The 17709-nt window shown below is 41.1% G+C and overlaps 1 long non-coding RNA gene across 1 annotated transcript in view; it reads left to right on the top strand.

The window, feature by feature from the left end:
* Nucleotides 1-13434, top strand: part of LOC129096418 (uncharacterized) — a 52276-nt gene extending 38842 nt beyond the window's left edge. The window contains exon 3 of the long non-coding RNA XR_008531424.1: nucleotides 13369-13434. This is a non-coding gene — a long non-coding RNA (uncharacterized LOC129096418). The remainder of the gene's footprint in view (nucleotides 1-13368) is intronic.
* Nucleotides 13435-17709: the final 4275 nt, after the last annotated feature.

The following is a 17709-nucleotide window of genomic DNA, read 5'->3' as shown; positions in this document are numbered from 1 at the left end:
AACCCCTCCTCTTGTGTATTTTACGTGGTCCAAATGTATATTGATATGTTATACTATTGGTCTAGTTTATGAGAATCAGTCCTTATATCACAACACAAATTAAAAGTTGAACAGTGAACATTTCCTTTATTATTTTCCTTATTTCCTCACAGTCCCCACCACCCTTTCAATTACTTCCTGGTCTTTCCGTTTCCTCTTAACACGTCTTCATGAAATGAGTCATTTATATGCATGAATATATCAGGGGAACAGGAGTGTTTCTTCCTTCTCCTGCCAGGATGTTGTGTTTCTGACCCCTGCACTTCTCACTAACGATTCCCTGTAATGTTGGCACTGAACGTATTTAAGCAGATTCTGTTGTTGCCCTCATTGTAAAGCGCTCTGAAGTAGATAACAACAGCTTCTACTTAATGACTAAAATGTAAATGTGATGTAAGTCACAAGCTGTTTGCTCGGATTGAATTGAGGGAGTTGTAAATCACCGTGACATTCTGTTTTGTTCCACCTGCGCTTTGCCGGGCTTCCCTTTGCATTCACGATTTGTTTTGGCATATAGTTTTTTTAAAATAGATGAAATAAAATAAAGTGAAAAGCAAGAAACATGATAGAATTCTTGCCTCAGAATAAAATTACATGAAATGTCGGCCATTTGTCAACCAAATGTCAATAGATATATTAGCAGGTGACATTTCTCTTAAACACATCTAGCGTCTCCTAAAAAACATGTTTTATTGCTATTTTTGGGCAATAAATGATTTGAGGGGGATGATGGGAACTCTCTCCTTTTTTATTGTTAACTAAGTTTAGTTTCATAAACTGTCTGAACCCCTACATCCATCACCCTTTAACAATCAGAAACTGAATATTCAATGAAAACTTACATCTTAAACTGACGAGTATTGACTGAAGTACAACGTAAAACATTGATTACTGTCAGTAATTAAGGCTAATGTCTTAAAAAGAAGGAAATTGACACAAACACCTAAAAACTACAGGGTCCAAGCTTCTTTTTGTTTCAGTGGTTTGAAAGAAATCCAGCTGTGAACAGTCATCTATCCGCCTGCTGCCTCATGGCACGACTAGAGAATATAGCGATTAATGTTCATTAATGTCCAGTAAATGAAACGACATATCGCTCATGGTGTTTTTTTCCCCAAAATAATCGCGAGCAACTTCGGGGAGAAGATTTGTCTGTTTCCAACACATTATTTGTGATTTTCAGAATAAAGTATTCTGGTAAATCCCTATCCAAGACTCCATGAAACAGATTCAATTTGGAGGACTTCTTCAATCAATTATATCCGTTCCACTAATTTCCATTGAGAATGAACATTGATGAATCTCGTTAACTGTCTTCTAATCACCAGCAGGTTGTCTCTCGTGCGTGTTCTGGTATTTTCCTCTGAAATACTTAGTTTTCTATCTTCAGGGGTTTGGCATGCTGTCTGAACCCCGGAGTTATGCTTTTGTTGTCAGTTCAAACTTGTGACAAACCAAAGAACATAATGTACAATTTCACATATTACAGAAAATGCTGGAAATTTCAAAAAGTACGAACAATGATCACCAAGGGATTCAAATATTTTCTCAGCAGCAATTTAATTGCCCGTAAAAAGTGAGAAATGACTTGCCTCTCCATTCTTCCCCCCTTCCCACCACCCCACCAGTCTGAGGGATCAAACCGATGCCCTTTAGAGCATCACCATCCACATAGGCCTAATTATTATTACCCCCCCCCCCCCCCCATTGTTCTCCCTCCTCCAGTATTCCTCGTTGAGCTCGTGAGCTGTTGCCTCCAAAAGACTTCCAATTACAACCCGTCCGAATAAATTAAAAGTCATCTGTCGTGCCAAATAGCCAATTAGTGTGGCTGGAAGCTTTGACCCAATCAAAGAGCACCGGGCCCCGAGGTACCGAGCACCGGGCCCCGAGAGGTCGCCGACCCTCAGGCTCCTCGTTCACCTCTGGAGAATTCTGACAGTGTTGACTTGAAATGTATAGAGGCATGTGTGTGTGTGTGTGTGTGTGTGTGTGTGTGTGTGTGTGTGTGTGTGTGTGTGTGTGTGTGTGTGTGTGTGTGTGTGTGTGTGTGTGTGTGTGTGTGTGTGTGTGTGTGTGTGTGTGTGTGTGTGTGTGTGTGAGAGCAGATGCGCTGTAATGTCTCCCACTGTGTTTGTGCGGTCAAATAATGAGTTGGATACTTAAAATACTGGTTTTCATCCACTGGAAGGTGGTTTTTGGAGTTTGTCAGTTTTGCAAAAACACTCAGAAAAAAGGCTTTTACACCGGGGGGGGAGGGGGGGGTTTCTTTACAGTCACACAACATTTTCTTTAGAACATTGTTTATGCTAGTCACGCGTCATTTATACACCATGTGGTTATTGTTGTGAAATGGAAAATTTGCACGTCACGCAGTTATGTTCTGGCAAAAAAAAAGTCAGTAACAGCCGCAGTTTGTTTTAGGCAACTAAACCACAAAGTTAGGTTTCGGAAAAACATCATGGTTAGGGTTAAAACAATAATGTGACCTAAGTAAAGGATGTACGTTAACAGTGAAACGTAGGTATGAAAAGCATGTCACAAACATCACTGAAATAGCTTTAAAAGAATTTAAAACTTTGGGACATTGGCCTTGGTACAATACTCCTTGACATAAGTCCTGTGTTTGTTTGGAAATTGTTGTGTCATTCAACAGGGTTTGTGGAGATTGGGATGTTTTCCTGCAGCAATATATTTCATTTTTGCACCACAAATAAAGATGTCAACCAATCATGTTTAACACGTACACTATATTGGCTCTGAAGTCCGAACCCAGACAACAAACTTTATTACTCCTTTCAACGCTGACAAAGGCAGCGTAGAACAGATCCAATACGTTTTTTTACCTTTCACAATAAAAGCCTGAGACATAAACACTGTAGCTGTTTACCAGAGGCAAAATCACTCATTTTGCTAAAAGGAAACTTAATAAAATATCTAACAGTAGCTGAGGCTAAATTACAGTTTACCTCAAACAGACTGTTGTATTCTGTTGGTCCTCTGCCTGCATAAATCTATTCAAAACTTTTATTGAAAATGTTTTGCAACATTTTCAAATTGCTGCCTAATTTTCATGCGAAAAATTCATGGGCGAGTATTTTTGCATTTTTGTCATTTATTTGTCACGCCCCCGTAGTGTAAAGGCTTATTGTCCTTTGAGGACATTTTGTACCCTCATTACTACAAAGAAACGGCTGTTTGAGAATTTATTTTAATTTATCTACTTCATTCATTATAAAACATTAATTAAAAATCTGAGCTGAATGCAAAATAAATCTCAGCCCGAACTGTTTCTGTTGAAACAGCTTTGAAGCAGCGTGTCAATAAATGTCCTGCGGTTTTTGGAGGTCTATGTATCTCTACATGTATTGTACTGGTCTTTGTGTACGATGTGCACATGATGGGAATAGATCGCACAATACTTTCTTTCAAGTTTGCATTACCAGTCGCTGCACACTCCTCTCTCTTCTCCTCAGTCTGTTCTTCTGTCACCATAATGAGTTTTTAAAACAAACTTCTGTACACTCGCTCTAAACTTTTATTTTCTTCACATTCCAGCTCGTCTTTTGCATTCTGCTCATCCGCCGCTGTCTCATTTTCAGATTCTTATCTCTTTATCTCCCCCCATCTCTTTCTCTCCTCCTCCTCCTCCTTTTTCTTTTCCTTCCACATCTCCATAACTTCTCATCACTTTGCTCAAATCAATGATTTTCTTAACAAAAAGTAACATTGGTTACCAGGCAACAAGGCCACTGCGTGTGTCTGCAAAGCGTGCTGGTGTTCACATGTTTATGGATGTGCTCGGCTCATGGATTGTGTTTGTTGACGGTCGGAGTACATGCATCTGTTCATGCATGTGCACACTTGAAGCCTGTATGAATGTAAGTGTGTGTTCAAGTGGAGATGCCGTTAAGACTTGTGTTGCACTCAGAGAGACGGAGGACCGGCTGTTCTTCTCTGGACTGCAGAGGGACGAGAGAGGACAGAGATTAGAGACACAGATAGTGAGAGCGTTATTGAAAGATAGATGTAGTTTTGTCTTAACTGGCGGCAGGAAATTGATGGTTTGTATTGTAGCCGTGCAGTGTGTGCTTTTGTACTTCTATCTTTGTGAGGACAAGCTAGTTGTGATCTCGTAAGGTCTTTTGTGCAACCTCATGTATTTTTTCATAACAATAATTACTTTTTTCACATCACAAGAGATGTATCTCAAAGAAAAAAAAGGAACAAACATTCAACCAAGGGCAGATAGACAATAAAATGAGACAACAATAAGAAAGTTGATGGAAAAAATAAAATAAGAGAAATAGTAAATATATCAATCAAATAAAAAATAAAAGATAAAAAAAAATAAAAATAATAGTAATAATAGTAATAAGAGTAATAAGAGTAATAAGAGTAATAATAATTAGAATTATAGGCCAAATTAAATAAATACAGAAATATACAAATAGGTTTTCGGCCGTCGATTAAAAAATATTATGTTACAGATCAACCCAAACTGTTTTCCCTTCTTCTTTTTCTTAAAGATAATATTCCCTGAGGATACGTCAGTGTAGCCGTGTGTCAATCAGTCAAACTGTCAGCTGCTGCTCAGGATCAGCTGGATCGCAGTCACTGCGTTTTTAGTAATATATCAAACTGGTCTCCCGACAGCCGGAAGTACATCTTGAAAGGATTCTTCATCTTCCATCACCCATTAAATGAAGGTTAGGGTTCGGTTAAACAACGTGTTGGACCGTAGCATTCCCTCAGCTTTAGGCTAATAGCCGTGTGGTCGGGTAACTGAGAGTCCTCTCTGCAGAGCTCCACATCACAGTTTGTGTAGGAAGAGGCGTCTCCAGAGAGAAGAGACGAAGCATGAAGAAGGAACAAGCATCGGGAAAGTAGAGAGAGAGCAGATGCACCCTGCTGCTTATTCATGATCTGATTTGACTCTGAATATTCAGTGTGTGTGTGTGTGTGTGTGTGTGTGTGTGTGTGTGTGTGTGTGTGTGTGTGTGTGTGTGTGTGTGTGTGTGTGTGTGTGTGTGTGTGTGTGTGTGTGCTTCATTACAATTCCCACCTTGACTTGTGCCCCAAAGAAGCAAAGATAGAAAGCTGAATAAAGAACCCAGACGGACCTCCTTCCTCTTTCTCACGCTCTCTCTCGTGCTTTTGTCCAGCCCTCCATCGTTCCATCTCTCTCTGTCCTTATTATCCTCTTCTTCTTGTCTTCAGACATTCACGCGTCCATCTTTCTCATCCTTTCCTTTTCCTCCCCACATTGCGCCATCCAAACATCATTTGCTGTTTTTATAACCATCCTCTCCTCACTGCCGCATTGCACATCTGAGTTATTTGCACTATTTTACCGCTGCTGGATACTGTTTACAATGTCATAACTTTACTGCCTCTTTATTGCTTCATATCTTATTCATATTTTTTTATTATAGCATCGATACGGAAGCTGCAAACTCTAGTTTAGTACAATGAAAACCTCTTTTCTTCCACTGAGCTGCTCTCTCTCTCTCTCTCTTTTCAACATACTGTAGCTGTTATTACCCCCCTCCCACGACCCACCTCCACCTCCACCACCACCTCCTCCTCCTCCTTTCCTTATAACATATGGACCAAGTTCTCCCAGCAGGCTCCCTCTGGACAGAGAGTCGTGCCGGCCGTGTTCCGGACAGAAGCTATAGGAGTGGAAGAAAAATGAGGGGAGGCAGGGGGAGTGGAGCGGGTGGGGTGGGGTTCAGTCACGACTGGAGAGGGGAGGGGATGGAGGGAGAGGCTGGGAGGTGGAGGTCGTTAGAAAAAGAGTGGCGGAGGGTGAAGTGGTGAGAAAAAAAAAGGAGAGGACACTGATGGAGGAAAAACCATGGAGTAAGAAGAAGGAGTGAGAACAGGTGATGTGTAGAATGGGGGTGGACAGGTGGTGGCGTTTTAATGACACTCACACACACACACACACACACACACACACACACACACACACACACACACACACACACACACACACACCAGGCTTTCAATTGTCTCGCTGGGTATTGATCCGGCCATCAGCGACGCTTTGATTAGGTCACTGGTTCCCATTACTCTAACAGACCTCATCCACAAACTGGTTCTCTCTCTTCCAGCTCGTATACGCTGTCCCCACGCCCAAGCAAGGCTCAGGATCAGAGCCAGACAACTCATCCACATTCTACATGCGGGCTTTGTTAACCCGATGGTCCTCCGCTCGCAAGGAGAGGGATGATTCGTCTTCGTCTAACACACAGCCTGGGATAAACATCCAGCGACACAGACTGAATCATGCGCAAACCAAAGTTATCTACTTACTGACTCCTGATTTCCTGCTTTCCCTCACACAATATGAGTTACAATGTGTGTAATGTGGCGTTTGAACTCCATCTTTGACGACATTTTCAGTCACGTTTTGTTCCGAAAGGGATGCAGACTCGGACCCAGAAATAGACCCAAAGATATAAAATCCAAAATCAAACCCAAACAAAAGACAACACCACAGCGTTGGGAACAGCGGGATGTGTCACCAATTAACCAGCAGCCACAGTTGAAAACAGAAGCAACATGTCATTTTTCTCCCGTCAGTATTGCCCCAGATTATTTCTCATGAGATGATAATGATGTGCTCATGGTGAGTCCACCGGGATCCACATTGTAGGGATTTGGAAACCTATTGGTTTGATCTTGGTTACTAAAAACCCAGAGGCCCACGGAGACGGAGACACTTGGTTTTACTTGTCTTTTTAATGGGACTTTTGTGATGGATGCTCCAGATCGGGACTCAGCTGTGAGTGGGTGTATTTAACAGTCAAAGGTGCGGCTGTAAAATATTGGAACACATTTAATTTTGTATAAATTCTGAACGATAAAAGTCCTTTGTTATTTTGTTATTGAAAACCTTTTATTTTGAAGAAGAAAACTCGAAGTCTTTCGTGTGGGGAGAAGATGTTGGAGACCTACGCTTGATTAATTGTCTGGATTGTGCTCACATGCTGTCCACACCACTCTGAGGTCCAAACTCAATGCGAGACAGGTCTGGACGATCGGATCCCAATGTGAGCGAGAGCCGATCTCGGAGCGTACAGGCAGTTAATGCGTTCTGGCACGATAATGTGACAAAGGTCATATTGAAAAGACAATTCTTCTCTAACGCACTTTATCTTTTAGTAGAGAATCCTACTTTTTTCAACCAACACCTAGTTTTCTGTTCTTCACCGGCTCACTGCCACCGGTCACTAAAGCTTTACCTCCATTAATCACAGAGAGCATAATCAGTGTCGGCTGTTCCACTGATCCACAAAGTGACAGATGGTAGTAGGTTTAAGAGTCGGTGTGCATCTCGCATCAGCCAGCTCACCTTTTTCTTTTTTCTTTTTGATACCCTTTCCATCTGAAAATGGCTGCCATTACACACTGCAGTTTGGGCCAATTCACCCAAAGAGCCAGAGACATCTGTTCCCCACAAAGGAACACATATTGCTGCCGCCCCGGGCGAGGCCACCTAGCTCCAAGGTTTTTTGTTAAGATGTGGGATTGTAACTGGAGAGGCTGGCTCAGAACATTCTGGCTGGGCATCCGGGGGAAACCACTAAGAAGCCTTTAAGCAAGGCAGTGATCCATGTCCAATACACACTGCAGGATTATGTTAACAAAGAACGGATGCTAAGATACACTGGATAAGATAAAGGGAAACTTGCTTCTTTATCTTGATCTTAAGGTTTACAGATATGTATTGGGAGGTATATGTTTTATTGAACATTTCATTTATCTATTTATTGACTTAGTTAGTTTATCTAGTCAGAAAACCCCACTATATGTTAAGATTTCTTGCATCTGGAGCTCACAGCCGATACTCTGACTTATTGGTTAACTTTCTTTCTTTATCATTTTTATTTATTTTGGAGCATGGCATGCTTCCATAAGGCTGTATCCATCATATGTTTCATTACCAAAGATCTCTGTAATTGCTGAGTTTTCTTATTTCATACCATTTGAACATGCCTTGGCTATATAGTATATGAGTTCTAGTCCTGTACAGGTAAACTCTGTATTGAAATCGGAAGGACTGGATGTGTACTTATGGTATTTTTTGGACACTTTGTAAGCATTTACTAACCAGTATGAAAAAAAACCCTGATTTAGAGATTGTGTTCGATACATTGGTAAATAATCTTTGTTTCACAGATGATTTACAGAGTCTTCTTAACAATGCAGCTTCCTGTTAACACAAGCAAATGTAATTGCTGATGAGCTGCTCTGGGTTTTAGCTGCTATTGGCCGCCCATTGTTTAGTTTGTGTCTATTAGTCAGCCTGGTGAAACCTTTGCGGTTGTCGTTGACCTTTGACCTGCCTGCGAATGGCTTTCCAATGGCTCTAATCGATGTGAGCCAACAATCAGATGGATGGCTGCACCATTTATGTTCTGAGAGGTCCATGTAATCTTCGTTTGGCTTCGTCTGCTAGCGGACCTCAGTCTTTGTGTTTGAGACCCAGACCGACGCTGTTTCTTTATCCTACGATCTTAACTGCTGGTGATTCGGTTGACGTGGAACACTTGGTGTAAATCAGCCTCTGATAGGATTCTGAAATGAAAACCAGATGTTTATTTTGGTTCAAAAACGCAATAATTCTATGGCCAAACCTTAAAAAAACAAGGTTGAAAGGGTCTGGGGTTTAGCAAAATCATTCACTGACGCCGCTCTTGTCTGGTGATTGAGTTGACCTGTGGACTTCTTGAATAACCGACCTCATAAAAGGCATTCATCCTCAAATGTAATATAGAGACTGATTTTATCTCCGTAATTGATTCCTGCTTTCAATTAAGTGAAGTAAGAAATGACAATGTGAGGAAGGGTAAAGCTGGAGAGAGAGACGGATGGAGGGAGGAAAATAACAACGATGTTTACACGCTTCCAATACAAATGAGCTTAATGCTTCTAAAATTGAATCAGAACTAGATCAAGAGAAGCAGAAAGAGAGATGATATGAAACAGAAAGAAAAGAAGGGAAAAGAACTGAGGTGATCTGATCAGACATGGACAGGATTTCATATTGATTATAGATTAAATCCAGTAGTAGTCATCTGTTAATGTGAATATCTAATCTTGTTAAATGCTCGATCAACATAGGTCCATGTCCTTGTCAACGCAGCAGAACCGCATGAAATCCAGTGCATGGAACACTGACAGTGAATGTTGTTTTTGAAATGAACCACTTCATATCAAATCAAACATTCGCTACAACAGAACAAACTGGATTGAGTCCATTTGAATTGATAGAAAGAGGTATTTAGAGAGAAGATGGTGTGAAGGGGAGACTGGTGGAGGGACAATCAATTGGAGAGAGACGTGAGAAAAAGTGGTAAAAGCTGAGTCGCCAAATTGTTTAATGAGCCAGAGACGTTGAGAATGACTGGAGAGATGAGGTGGAGGTGGAGGTGGAGAGAGAGAGAGAGCTGCTCCATCAGAGATGATCCCAAGACTCTTCATGTGAAGGGTTTGAAGTGAGAGTGGTGCAGTAAGACACAGCCAGAAAGCAAAATGGAGGGAGCAAGAAAAATCAGTAAAAGACATTTAAAGAGTCGGCCTGCCTCTCTGATTGTCACCCCTCTAATCTCCGTCACCCATCTCGATTGCTTTCTGTTTTACGATGTCTCCTCTTTGGTCCCTCCTGGTCCCTCTCTTCCCCGCCGCCATCTTCCTCCATCTCAGTCTCCGAAGATTGGAGTTGTGCTCTATCTGAATCCAACCAAGCTGCTCCGCTTCAATCCGCTCCGCTCCGCTCCACGAGGGGGGATGAAAATTAATTCCAAACTCCCATTAGAAAAACAAGCTCTTTGGATGGTAATCAAGATAAAGCCGTGATGGGGGCGACGCTATCGGCGGAGGATCTTGATTGTTCACCGAGCACTTAGGAGCCAGGAGAGTGTTTGAAAATAGAGATGAGGCGCTCCCAAACTTCTTATCTTGTTTCTGCGCGAAAAAAGTGGAAGCATGCATCCACCTGCGACGACAGTTCAGGGGATTACAGGGGCAGAATCCTAATGGGGCAAATTACACAGACGAGTGATAAGAACAGCATGCTGATACTGGAGCGCTCCGAGGCCTGTCGAATTCATAAAAAAACAAAACCAGAGCGTAAAGTTTTGATTACAGTTTGTGTTGTTTGGTCCTATCCAGAGTGGGGAAAGTTGTCTTTTGTTGTTTGCTTGTGTTCCTGTTTCATAGTGCCATGGTGGTGTGCCAAAGCAGTCATCAGCGGCCTACACTAAAGCCCCTCTACCACTGGACAAATCCACTAACCTTTGCATTTAGTCTTGAGTGGGAAATGTTACATTTGGCATTCATTCAGTCTCGGTACTAATGACTCTGAAGTAGTAACAGTATTTGTCAGTTCTAATCTAATCGGCAGTGATGGGAACGTGACACCTGGGTGGACATGTTGAGTTTAGCCCTCTTTCTTTTCCGTGACGCGCACACAAGTGAATGATAAATAATTCAACTGGGATTTAGACAATTGTTATCATCTGATAACCTACTAAACATATAATTAATATGCTCTCCTCAAAGCCATTCTTTTTTTTTTTACCTCGCTGACAATCGAAAACAATCAAAAAAACAATCATCAACTCTGGTTTGGTCCTAATAAACCCTTAATTCACCGAGTTAGATGTGAAAAGAAACAGGCCCTATGTGTTCTTTTCAAAGCGACCAGACTCCAGACAGAAAACAGAAGCACAATAACACTCCTCAAATCAAATTCCACTGTTCCAACAATCACCAACTCTGACTGAATAAGTATCAGATATAAGAAATAAGTGATCATCATAATAATTGCACTGTTTACTAATGGCCATCAACTATTTTTAACTGGTTTTCCCTTGTTTAAAAAACTTGCATAAACACACTCATTTTGTTGGGAAAAGGGTTTATGACTTGTCTTTTACACTGAGTGGATTTACTGAATCAAAAGTGTCAACATTTTTCTTCTTTCATGTCAAAAGTGTATTGACGGAAAGAAAGAAAAGAAAGAAAAGAAAGAAAAGAAAGAAAAAAAAAAGACCACACATACTTTATAAACACTAATGATGAAGAGACAGTGGCTATAAAGGCCTGGTTTTGTATTGAACTGAACCTTCTTACCTGAAGAAAGTCACAAGCAGTGTTGAAACTTCACAGCATTATGAAAGATGATCATTCACTGAATATAAAAAATATCCACATCAAGTATCGTCGAGGATGTAAAACTCAGTGCAGGCATCACCCATTGCAACAGGTTAAATGTCAAATCTTCATCACTCTACCAGCTGATGAAGAACAGCAGCTAGTGTGGCTCAAGCTGCCATGTCATTATGAGAATGATCTAAAAAGGAGAACTAATAACTTGTTAATATCACTTAGGTAGCAAAATAAGCATTAACTTTTGTCTTTCCATCAAGGAATTCACAGGAATTCAAGGTTTCTCACAGGATACAGTTGGTGGAAAGCCAAGCAGCGATATTTGACGAGTTGGGAAACCAATAGTTTCCAATTGTCACATGACTGTAGTCTCTTTTAAACGTCCAACACCTGAGAACAGGTTGGTTATCGAAAGGTTAAAAGCTGTCAAGACACTCAGATAAATTTGTCTGAAACAAAATACATCTAGTTTAAAGTTAAGTTTAGTTTGAACAGCATTTCAATGATTATATATTATTGAAAATGATGCTATCTACATATTGAAATACAGTTGTTAATATGCTGGTCAAGTGTCCTAGCCATCTAAAAATGTTAACTTCTCAACTAAACGTGGACGTCCAAAACGTCCTTTGACCTTCAAATCTCCATACCAACGTTTACTGGGACGTGTTTGATTTGAGCAGCTGCTGTTAGTCCGTGTGGCGTTTTGCTCTCACGGCACTAAAGTCGTCAATTCCAGTTGTCACAAACAGCTTATGTTGTTTCTATTTGTAGAGTTCAGATTGATGGAGTGACACCTCCACCCACGGTCCCCACACTGTGCTGGTGTGTTGTTGTTTTTTGTGTGGAGCGCAGCCATTAACACCAAGGCCCCGTAAACAAAGGTCACATGGACTCTCAAGTCACTCGTTTATTGGACAGGAGGTTTGTTAACCTGTCATCCTGCCTCCTTTGACATTTCCACGCTGAGGGGGGAGTCAAACTCAATCTGATTCCATTCCTTGTAACTGGAGCTGTAAGCATGATCGACTTACAGGAGCTGTTGCTCGGGATGGTTCACAGCACAGCGGGGAATAGATGGAAATCAGCAGCAGTCTGGATTTCAGGTTACCTCCAAATGACTTTGGCTGTTTTGGGCTTTCCAAGCATGAAGAATTGATTGCTTTATCATTTATTTCCTTTTATTCCAAAAATCTTTGCACCATTTTGCTGTATTTGAAGAAACATGAGCAGAATCTGAAGCGTCACACTGTCCTCATTTGCCCAGATGAATAAAGAGATAAAAACAGAAGCATTTGACTAAATCTCAGACATAAATCTATACAATCCCCATATATATATAGGAGCTGCCCCGGGGCAACCGTTGCGTTCTATCATTTGCTAATGAGCAGGTCCACTGGCGGTTGACGAAAGAGAAGACAGATTGTAATTCAATTCCTTATACTGCCTCAAAGTTTGCCAGATGGAATTCAACCTGTGGGCTGTTTGGCACCGGCCCAAAGAACAGCAATAAAGATGCTCAATTTAACAACATGTACTTCCTCGTCTTTGTTGTTCCTCGTCAACTGCTGCTGCTGCTTATATAAGCATTAAATATCACTACATCCTGTTCATCAGTGGACTACTCTTCAAAAAGAGCTACCTTCTTATTGGTGTTTGGATCATCTTCAGTGAAATCAATATTGTTGATGAAGTGGCAAAATCTATATATGTAAGCAGATCTTCCAAAAGTATGTACACCATTTGGGTAATTGGGTTGTTTTGTGAGCAGAAAGTTGGACCATGACTGATGGGAGTTCTCGGACTCGTATAGTCTTAAACTCATTTCTCTTGCCGGCCTTTTCAGCTGCCTCCTCAGATAACCCCATGAGAGGAGGCTGACATTCAGCCATCCATCTTCCCTCCGCTCGTCTGCAGTCCTCCTCCCTCCCAGCCCACAACGAAGGCAGAAAGCGTACATCACTGTGCAGAATGTGAACATAAAGCCTTAAGTTAAACGTAGCTTTGTGATGAATGCAGGGGACTCTCTTTTGCGGTCAGTGTCCCAGTATTTATGTCCAGACTCGGGACCCATTCATTCTGTGCTGCCTGTAATCTATTTCAACTCCCACCTCACCAACTATTACTTTCTGTTGTTCTCTGCAGGTGCTCATTACCTGGTTTTCTGGCGGCCAGCCAACGTGTTCTCCCAGGTGCATGTGTGCACACAGGTAAGCTTATACACTCACGTTCATGCATGCAGACTCTCTTGGTTTTAGACTCCCTGCTTCATGTGTGTTTGTTACCCTTCTTTTGGGAAATCAGTGACAGTATGTTGCTCACACTTCAGCCTGAATACAATGAATCAACATTATCAATAACATTGTGTGGGAAACATATTTTCTCACGGATTCAGTTTGTTTTTGTCACTTCACAAATACTTCACTAACCAAAGCCCATGGAAGTCCACATAGGGAGGAGGTCCAGATGCATGGGGCAACGCGGGACTTTGTGTTTATCTGTCCCATGGAAAACTAAAAGTCAACATTGACTTATTTAAATTTTTGGTCATAACAAACATACTTATTTTCACACTGTGAAGCAGTTTCGCAACGCTTTTTACAGGATCTGGATACTTCCAAGGTTTTTTCGCCGGCGAAATTTTAAATGAGACATGTAGAATAAAATGTTTTTTTAGAAATATCACAATTTTATGCTTAGTTTCGGTTTCTTCTCTGATTGTTGGCGATTGTTTAAAGATAAAAAATGCTTTTCCATCCTGCCGAAGGTTTTTACTAAACTTAGCCAAGTAGTTTTATAGCCCTAACATTCAGAAAAAAGTCATTTTTGTTAAGTTAACATTAGCCTACGTAACTAAGACCGTAGTCTGGCATTGAACAAGTTTCTCTGGAAACAAAGTTGAGAATACAGTTTAGTCTTATGGGTATATAAGTTATAAGTAGGTATATAAGTAGGAAGCAGGTTTGCAGACTCGAACCTTGGTATAAAGCAAAGACTAAGCTTGCTGACTGGGTCTGTTATACCTGTTTCTAGTCTATTATACAACTTGTTTATTTAGCTCCTGTTGATTTAGTTTAATCAAAGAGGACATGGTTATTAAAGACGCATTAGGTCAAAACTGGTATTCACTCAGTATTGCAACAACAGCAGCGTCTTGCTTTAGCGGTCATTTTGAGGTAAAGTGTAACTGACATCAATAACACTGTCGGATTCTTACATTGGAGACAAATCAAGTCATCTAATCGGTCTGATCCATATATAGAAGCCATGCCAAGCCCGGGTTGTGATCCCAGTTGGAGCCTCAAACTTCGGATATGACTCAGCATTTCATCACCAAGCTATGTTGGGAGAAAATCTAATTCATAAGACAAACAATAAGCCGCTCCCAATAAGCAGAGAGTTCTTTGAAAGTAATCACCGATTCCTGGAATGAATCAACAATCCTATCAAACTCCCACCTAGTAAGTATGTGCTTGTGCTGTGGGGGAGTAACAATCTTGTTGAAGTGGGATTTGGGCGGCGAGGTGTATAATCATCCAAAGTAAATTTGCCGATACTACAGAGAATCATCAGCCTTTAGCTTATTTGATGAAGGCCAATTTTACAACAGCCGTCCATGCAACAAACCAATTAAGATCCGTACACTGCGCTATTAACCGCACACTTTTTTAATATTGGTATTTCGACTTCTTATAATATGATATGTCATAATGATTCCCATGATTCTCAGTAAGTCCCACTTAAAAAGCCAAGGTCTACAGCGATCCAGAGATGAAATGTTGATTTTGAATTGGACCTGAAAAAGTCTTGTTTCTATCATCCTCCAAGCACAATGTGTGGTATAAATAGATAAGGTACAGTCAACCTATACAAGTGCAGTTATTGATCTTTACACAGCAGAAGTTAAAGTTTGTACCAACTGAGTAAAGTGTCTGCTGACCTTCTTGTCTGCAAATTGACCAATGGTTGTTTCGTTAAATATGGTGGTCTAGTCGGTCTTGTCACTGATCCTGTGTCTGATTTTGAAGGTAAGTAAGTAAAAATGTATTTATATAGCATTATTTTAACAGGTTACAAAGTTGCTTTACAGTTCTTACTTTGTAAAACTTAGAATCCATGTCCCCGGCCTGGGAACCGAAAAGAATCAGTAGTCTGACTGTGCTGTGCGTTGATAAACCTACGGCGCTGTCCGTGGTCCTGAAGCAGCAGATGGACTTGTTTTTGCTTTGCTTGTATTAACATTTTCTTTGAGTCTCGTCCGTCTGTCAGTTTCTTTTTTGTCCTGGATATATAATAATCACCTTCGGATTCACACTAATATCCAGTCTGACCTCCTGATATTGTAAACATTTATCAAATTAGCAATGTGTTGAAAAGCTAATGGTGCACAAGTTAGTAACTTCATTTGGAAAGTTCCATTAATACAGTTAAAAACATTGTATTAAAATATAGCAAATCAAGTTAAATTTGTAAACAGCTACTAACAGTCATGTGATTGACATGTTGTGTGTGTGTGTGTGTGTGTGTGTGTGTGTGTGTGTGTGTGTGTGTGTGTGTGTGTGTGTGTGTGTGTGTGTGTGTGTGTGTGTGTGTGTGTGTGTGTGTTTGTGTGTATCCCCATGTGGCATTTTGATAGACAATCAACCTCCTTTGGGCTTTCTGATTGCTGTTCATGTAGACTGAAGGATGGAAATATGAACCATCATTTTAGACAAACATGTCGTCATACACAGGTGGCTTATAATCAAGGCTTTAGTGCTGCACAGGATGCATTCAGGAACTTTAGGTGGAGGTGAGCTGCATTTTGGCAGCGCCCAATACACACTGAAGTTTGGTGTGTTAAACGGGACGGACCAGACTTACTACGTGCATAAAGCATCAAACTGCAACCTTTATTGATTGAAATAGAATCATATCTGTCGAGGTTGACATGAGTCAGACGATTAAAGAACGCGCCTGTGTAGAGAAGCTAAAAGTCTGAAGTTGTGCAGTGCAATAAGGGCTGTATAAAAGTACCCTTGCTACTTTTGGAGCCTTGTGCTTTTCCTCTGTTTGGCCCTGTCCGTCGCTCATCCATCCGTTTCCTCCTCCAGCCAATTTACAGCTTTTCTTCCCCCTCACCCCTCTGTTCTATTCTCTCCATCCACCCTCCCTCCATCGCTGCCACGCTCTCCACGCTCCATCCCCTAAATCCGTTCCCCTTTCAGTCTCCTATGAATTTCTAGCCCCCTTAAGACCATCGCTCTGCCGTCTCCCACTGTTCTCTAACTTGTTTTGTCTCTCTTCACCTCGGTCTTTTCGTTTGTAGTTTCGCCGCTCTCTTCCCCCTGTTGGTGTCTCTCTTCCGCTCTCCATAACTTTTGAAGTGTAAATGTATTCAACAGGACACTTTGACTCATGAAGTGGTGGGGGACACCTTAATGACAGCTGCTGAGAAAAGAAAGAAAAAGAGAATATAAAAAACATGAGCAGTAGTTAGTGGAATGGGAAGAGTGAGGCCAGTTTGATGAGAGGGAAAGACTGGGGTGTGTTGTGTTTGTAGAAATGTGATTTAAAGAGATTTACATTTTTATTAAGGAAGTCCTTTTTGCCCCAAATTCTTATCCAAGTATGTTACAATATCAAGTCTGATCCCATTTGTCTCCATAATAGAGCTTTACAGTGCAAACCTAGCTACGATAACATCAGTGAAGACATTGAAGTGTCAGCATGAAGAAAATACAGTCTGCATCACAGCCTGTTTTACAAGCCTTTTCCTTTGGACAAATAGTTTTAAAAGATCCCCTAACAGAGATTCCATTTAAGGAAAGTGTAGCAGTTGATCAAAAGTTAGCAAAGACGTCCCAAGGAATGGATCCACAACAAAAACTAACCACTTGTTTTTTGGCGCAAAGACAAAAGCAGGAAAATGTAATCCTCTCAATATGTGCATGAAGGAGGAACACAGTCAGACTGCAACGCGTTTAAAGCTTGGTGCTCTTCCTTTAGCAGCCTCTAGATTATGCTTACACGTCTCTAGAAACCACAAAAAAAGAAACAGGAAGTGATGTAATAAAGTTTTAAGAACCAATCCAAAGCCTTTAGGGCGGCCACTTCACATCGGGGCGGTGACATGCAGAAGTCGTGTGCTCGTGAACGCTGTCGTAGCGGAAAACATGTGCACAGTGCGGCTGTTTCTACTGCTGCTCTGCTAACGTGCTAACAGACGGTCGACTGACTTTTGCTGCATTTTGAAGTTTAAAAATATAAAAAACGACAACTGGGACTCTGATATCATTATTTCCCCAGACGCCCGGCTCTCACCCCTCACCGCCGTCCAAGCACCTTCTTCAAATTTAGAAATGAAAGAGATAATGATATCTTTTTAATAATGAAACCTAATAATAGGAGGATTTGGAAAAAGCTGACAGAAACATGTCAAAGTGAGAGCATATCTCAAGGTAGGACACCAAAACTCATTTCTGCTGCTGTCAGTGTTGGATCAGA

Source organism: Anoplopoma fimbria, chromosome 9 (genome assembly GCF_027596085.1).
Source record: "Anoplopoma fimbria isolate UVic2021 breed Golden Eagle Sablefish chromosome 9, Afim_UVic_2022, whole genome shotgun sequence".
NCBI classification, from domain to species: Eukaryota; Metazoa; Chordata; class Actinopteri; order Perciformes; family Anoplopomatidae; genus Anoplopoma; species Anoplopoma fimbria.
The sequence above is the reverse complement of the archived record's forward strand: the minus strand, read 5'-3'. Positions and strand labels throughout refer to the sequence as shown.